The sequence below is a fragment of the Simochromis diagramma genome, unplaced genomic scaffold (assembly GCF_900408965.1).
Source record: "Simochromis diagramma unplaced genomic scaffold, fSimDia1.1 OVJJ01000557.1, whole genome shotgun sequence".
NCBI classification, from domain to species: Eukaryota; Metazoa; Chordata; class Actinopteri; order Cichliformes; family Cichlidae; genus Simochromis; species Simochromis diagramma.
In genome coordinates, this window is record NW_024387156.1 from 356,097 (window position 1) to 362,177 (window position 6,081).

The following is a 6,081-nucleotide window of genomic DNA, read 5'->3' on the forward strand; positions in this document are numbered from 1 at the left end:
TATTAATTGTGTGCGAGTGCATTATTAATTTCTTATGCCTTGCATTTTAGTTTAAGGGTTTTATTACATTATTAACATTAGCATCATAGTAATGAAACATGTTTGAAAATATGCTTAATAATCTCTTGTAGCAATTTTCTTAATAGGGATTAACAGGGATTTTCAGCCCTTCTTGCGGGACTTTTAAGTAACATGAACTAAATGTAAATGCAGTGGTAAATAAATATAGATTTTATTCTGAGCCGGTGAAGGCAGATTGGTCATAGAAGTGCTTATGTTTGACCTAATGTCTCACACACATTAAACCTCTAACAGTTGATTTCACTGCAGGACTGAGCAGCCATCACTCATGTGAGGGTGGCTGCCATGGCGACGCTGCAGTTGATCCAATTTTTCACAGACAGCTGGGACCTCTAACACAGAGGCGGAGCCAGACATTTGAAACACCCGGGGCTTAGCCCTAAAGGGTAGTATGCATGTGGGATTTTTTTTTTGGGGGGGGGGGGGGGGGGGGTTAGAAATGACTGAAAGATTAATAGGCTCTGTTTTGAGTTTTGTTCAAAAAAGAATGACTTCATATAGGGAAAAATATATATCACATGTGCAGGATACCTTAAACTAGTTTTTTAATTAAGCAGCAAGGCAGAACAAAGTCGGGGCTGTATCAAGACACGAGGACTAAACCCCAATTCAACCAGACCCAGAACTGATCCGGAATTAAAACAGGACTACAACAGTAACCAAGACAGAACCAGAATCAGAACTAGATGATAGTAGCACTAAAAATCATCATAGACCTGCACTACACTTGTTTTTTTTAATTCTACCAAAGTCCACTATTTAGATTGAGAAAAGTTTATATAATTATTTAGCCTTGTTGTGCAAACAAGCCTGCATAACTTAATAAATATAGAATTTGAAAAATAGCAAACCTAAAAAGAAACACTAGGTACGAGATACATGAGGACCTATGATACGGTGATACTTTTGGTAAACAACCATTTGACTAACATGTGTGTCTCACCTGCTCTTGTTCCATCTCTGTTCTGTCCTCATTCTCCATCTCCCTCTCTGTTCCTCTCTCTCCCTCTTTGTGCTGACAATCATCAAATATACAGTTGAAACCAGATATTTACAAACTCTTCAGACCAAAACACAAACACTTTTTTAATTGTAACATCAAATCAGACTAAATGTTTATTTTTTTTAGATTGATAAATATAAAAAACATATTTGTTAACTTTAAGAGTAAAGAGAGAAACTATCTGTATTTCTTAATTGCAAATTGCACCAAATTGTATTCAAACTTGAGCCACACTTATGGAGCTCCACAGTTCTTTTCCTGGTGTTTTGGTTGACATCTCTTGATTTTCCCATGTCAAAGAAACAGGCTCTGTGTTTTGCCTTATATGCATCCACAGCTGTGCCACCAATTTACTCACATGGACTCTACTAACCTATCAGAAGCTTCTTCAGCTCACAATGGAATCGTCTGGAGTTTCTTATTAATTAACAAACTTAGTGTACATGTACTCACAAATTTGATCAAAGTGATAAAAAATAGACAGCTCTGTCTCTCTTTATTCTGACATTTAACTAATTCAAAAGATATTTCAATATTTATCTAAAACAAAAGTTTACTCTAAATTGATGTTTTACAGTAAAAATGTTTTATGTTTTCTCCCTAAAGTGTATGTAAATAGCTGGTTACAAATGTGAATATCCTGCTGTGTACTGAAATCCCTCTTGTTTTGCATAGAAATATACTGAACAACATACAAAGCATAATATATAAAATAACATTTACCTGAGTTTTTTCTTTGAAAGAACCCTCTAATGTCCATTCTTATATTTCAGTACATAACTGAAACCGATTTAGTCGGGGAGGGTAAGAACTGAAAATATGAAATAAACACACGTAAGCTAAGACTCTCTAAAAAAAATAGCATTTGTTCGGCTTTTCATTTCGCCATTTGTTGATTCACTTGAACAGCAAGTAACGTAATATTGGTCAAGTGATCAGTTTGATATCAATCTTTCGTGATGCACCGTCATATTTACATTATTTGTACGGTATGAATGATTTGCTTTGGTACCTGGTCAAACTTAAGCTCTCCTTAGTATGGCTGGCTCCGTTTCTCCAACAGCGGACTCACAGACAGCAGCTGCCCCGCCCCCTCGCTCAGTCGCTTAGTGCCTGAGCTCGGATCATACCAATATCAGGGGGGATTCACGCACAGTCGTAAATTCCCAGTGTGCACTATGTGCTTCGAATATTGTGTGTACTTTTTGTTTTATACAGTTGTCAGCCAGGCATCTAACTATGAAAAAATTACACTCCAAAAGACCCCGGGCTTCTGACAAAACAACCCGGGCTTAAGCCCAGTAAGCCACCCCCACGCTCCGCCCCTGCTCTAACAGCTGGAGGGTAGATCTCTATGGAGGGATAGGGCTCATGTGAATACTTTCAAAGCAGTTCTGAAAAGTTTGCTTAACCGTGTTAAACTGTGGCATAAACATAAATGCTGTTTTGCTTCCATTCTGGAAAATTAGACTCACAAAAGTAATTATCATCAGATTTTATTTTTCCTGTGCAGACGGAATGAAAGCATTTGAAAATAATGAAAAATGGCTGAAAACCTAGAAGTATTGTGTGAAGCCACAAAATGTTCAAACATTTTTTAATAAAGCTGCATTTGAAAAAAGTTTAACGAAGCTAAACCCTGCATCATTTCTCTTATTCTCTCCCATTTTTTTCTTTTGTAGTTACATGTATTTGTTTATCTCACTCCCTCAAGTTTCTTAAACTCTCTTAACCCTCTGGGCTCTATGGTGGCCATTTGTGGCCACTTCACTTTTTTCAGCCATTTTCGCTGTGTTAAAGCAAATGGAATGAAACTTTCCAAGGGTCTCGATTTTTTTTCAGATTTTTCAATTTTTTTTATTTATTTATTTTTTTTTTCCTGAGAATTTTTTATTGAATTATGTTTTACTTATTTTGAAACTACCAGTTTATTTTACTATATCTTATTTCATTTTTTTCACACTTAACCTCCTAAGACCCAAACTCTTTCATGGCATGCATTTTTAATTTTCTTTGCTATTTGGGCTGATTAGGACCTGATGAATGTAAAAACAAAAAATTTACATGTTTGTTTTTTTTAACCTGATTTTTGTTTCCATATATGAGGACATTCGCTTTACATTTTGATAGAACAGTGGAAGTACAACACCCTCATAAGTGGATATCAGGCCCTTGTAGAGCAAAATTAGTATTTTGGTCTAGACAACCCAAAATGTGATGTCCACATATGTGGACGCCAGGTCCTGGGAGTTTAATGTTCATGTTTAGTTTAGCCTTTTGTGTACACCACTTTGTGATTGCTTGTCTGATTGCTTGCGCTTAATAAAAAAACTTTACATACTTGTGAAGTATGTAAAGTGTGTTTTTGATGGGTTTTTTTGTGAATAAAATTTGGGGTTGTGAGATTTGCAAATCTTTAAATTCAGTTTTTATTTACATTTTACTGGGCATCCCTTTTTTTTCAGAATAGGGTTGATAATCTTCTTTTGCCAACAAACCTTCTTGAAATCATCAAGTCTTTCTTTGATGATAATTTGGTCACAGTTAAACTGACAGCAATGAGAACTACAGAGCATTCACTAATCACTTTTCATTAACACTGTTGGCTTTGTTTTAATTAGCTGTTCTGAATGACACCAGTGTTTCTGTCACACTGTGTTCCTGGCTTACACTATCCAACTGTTGTGTTTACCTTATACTGTACATCTGTTTTACATTTAGTTGTTAAGAATATTTAAGAATTTTTAAATGAGGACTCTTTTTTTTGCACAGGGTTATGTTATAAGTTTTACATTTATTTATAAAACATATTTAGAGTATGTTAATTTGAATCATTTGCATATGTAAACACAATTTGCATGCATGTATACCTTTAAGAATTGCATGCAATCATGAGATAAATCTGTGTTATGGCTATAAAAAGAATAAAAGAATATTGAAAAAAATAGTATGAAACTAATTTTTTTAGAGCTTTTCAAAACTATGAAATGTTAAATCTGTTCCATCAGTGGTATAAATGGCAACATTTCAATGATAAAATGAAAATCTTGGCTTGAGGCTGGAACTTGGAGAAAGTATATTGAGTACCCAAATTAAAAGGATTTGTGCTGTAGGGGAGTATAAGTAAATGTGCTCAATAAATCTGTTGAATTCTTTTGATCAAGATCATTCTTGCGTGATGTGTTTCTTTTCTTTCTTCTTTTCGCTGATGGTTCCAGTAGATGAGAAGTAGGTGATCAGTCAAATCATTATGACTCTTCCCCATGGCCCTTGGCTTTCCATTCCCAATTTCATTGCTGAGATATGTGGGTATTTGTTGATAAAGTCTTAGTTTGGATCACAGTCCAGAAGGAGAAGCTGACCAAATGACTGAACAGCAAAAGTCTCTGCAACCAGAACAGTGTGAGATCATAACATCACAAGTATTTGTAAGTGATATTACCTGAATATCAAAATTCTTGCAATAAACATTTTTACCTTTGTCCTTTAGAAAATCATAACTGTAGACTGAAATCTGCTGACAACATTGATTGACAAACAAAATGAACTGCTTGCTGTTGCAGATCAATTTATAGCAAATTTGACCAGCCTGGTTCAAGACCTTAACAAATTGGTTCTCTGTTGAGTTTGTGACCATTTTAAAATGCATAAAGAATGAAGTCTTTAAAAGGCGGGTGGGTATTTATGCAAATGGATTATAAATTAAGTAGAAAGATAAATGTGATTAATCAACTATGTACAGAAACATAATTTTCGAAACTAAAATTAAATCTGAATTTAATCTTTCAAGAGGCTGACTCATCAACATAAAACCACAATGAAAACACTTCCTCAAATCAAGAGCAGCTTTTTCTTTAGAAAATAATGTGAAGGCAACTCGCCACATTTGAGAAACAACAGATGCCAGGACACAGAAACTGAGGCACGACTAACCCATCTTACTGTAAGTTAACCTCATGGCAGAAGAATTAGAGCTTTCTGAGTATTCCACCATACATGACCTTGGGGGAAAAAAGGTCAAAACTGGAACAAGCAGCATCAACTCTGCTCAATCAGGTAAGAATATGAGAAAAATGCAAACTAAAAGAGAAACAGTCACGATTTTGAAGTAATCAGAAAGCTGTCTCACTATTGTGAATGTACTATGTATTTATCTGTATGTTTACAGAAAGAAGACTCCTGAGGATGGGGATTGTAACTTTAGGAGTATTATGTATCTTACAAGCCATCCTCAATATCTCCCTGCACCTTGCCGGTAAGTTGTGAACACAAATATATATTTATAATGGAAAATAAATGTATCATAAGTACTGTAACATGTTTTCTGATGGAAAGTTAAAAACAAATATGACCCACAAATTATGTTTATTTCCAGTTTATTCAAAAGAGGATATCAATCAGTTTCCTTGCAACACCTCTGTGATAGAAGACATGTGCCAGACCGAGCAATTTCAGTCGAATTCAACCCACTTATGTTCCTGCTGCAACAACCTGCTGCAAAGCCTACTGAGAGAAAGAGACCTCTTGCAAGACAAAATCAGTCAGATTTTTCAATTTTTAACTTCAGCTCCTTAAATACATCAATAATATACACTATACATCAAATTGTTCCTCTTGGCTCTATCGTGGCCATTTTTGGCCAATTGAAACCCATTATAACCACCTTTTTTGATTCCTTGTTATTTACAGTACTAAATCATGCAATTTAGGTAAAATTGCTTTCATTCTAAACTCAACACATGAAAATTGTAGTTTTTAATGTTTTTTACCAAATGACACCATTTACCCATTTTTGGCCAAACAAGCAATTACATGTAATATTCTTAGTTTCCAATAGCGATGTTTGATGGCTTACCACACTCCAATGGACCAAAAGAATGAAACAATTTTGACATAAGTTTGATCTTAAGGATCTAATTGTTTGTGCATGACATTGCAGCACAAACATGTATTTGCAAGACAGACTGGAATAAATAATGACGCATCAAATATTACAT

General features: G+C 34.9%; 1 long non-coding RNA gene across 1 annotated transcript; it reads left to right on the forward strand.

Moving 5' to 3' along the window:
* The first annotated feature begins 4,579 nt into the window (after positions 1–4,579).
* LOC120744145 lies at positions 4,580–5,579 on the forward strand. The gene is made up of 4 exons (XR_005698301.1): positions 4,580–4,758; positions 4,875–5,140; positions 5,253–5,339; positions 5,460–5,579. It is a non-coding gene; the product is annotated as an uncharacterized LOC120744145 (long non-coding RNA).
* The last annotated feature ends 502 nt before the right edge of the window (positions 5,580–6,081 follow it).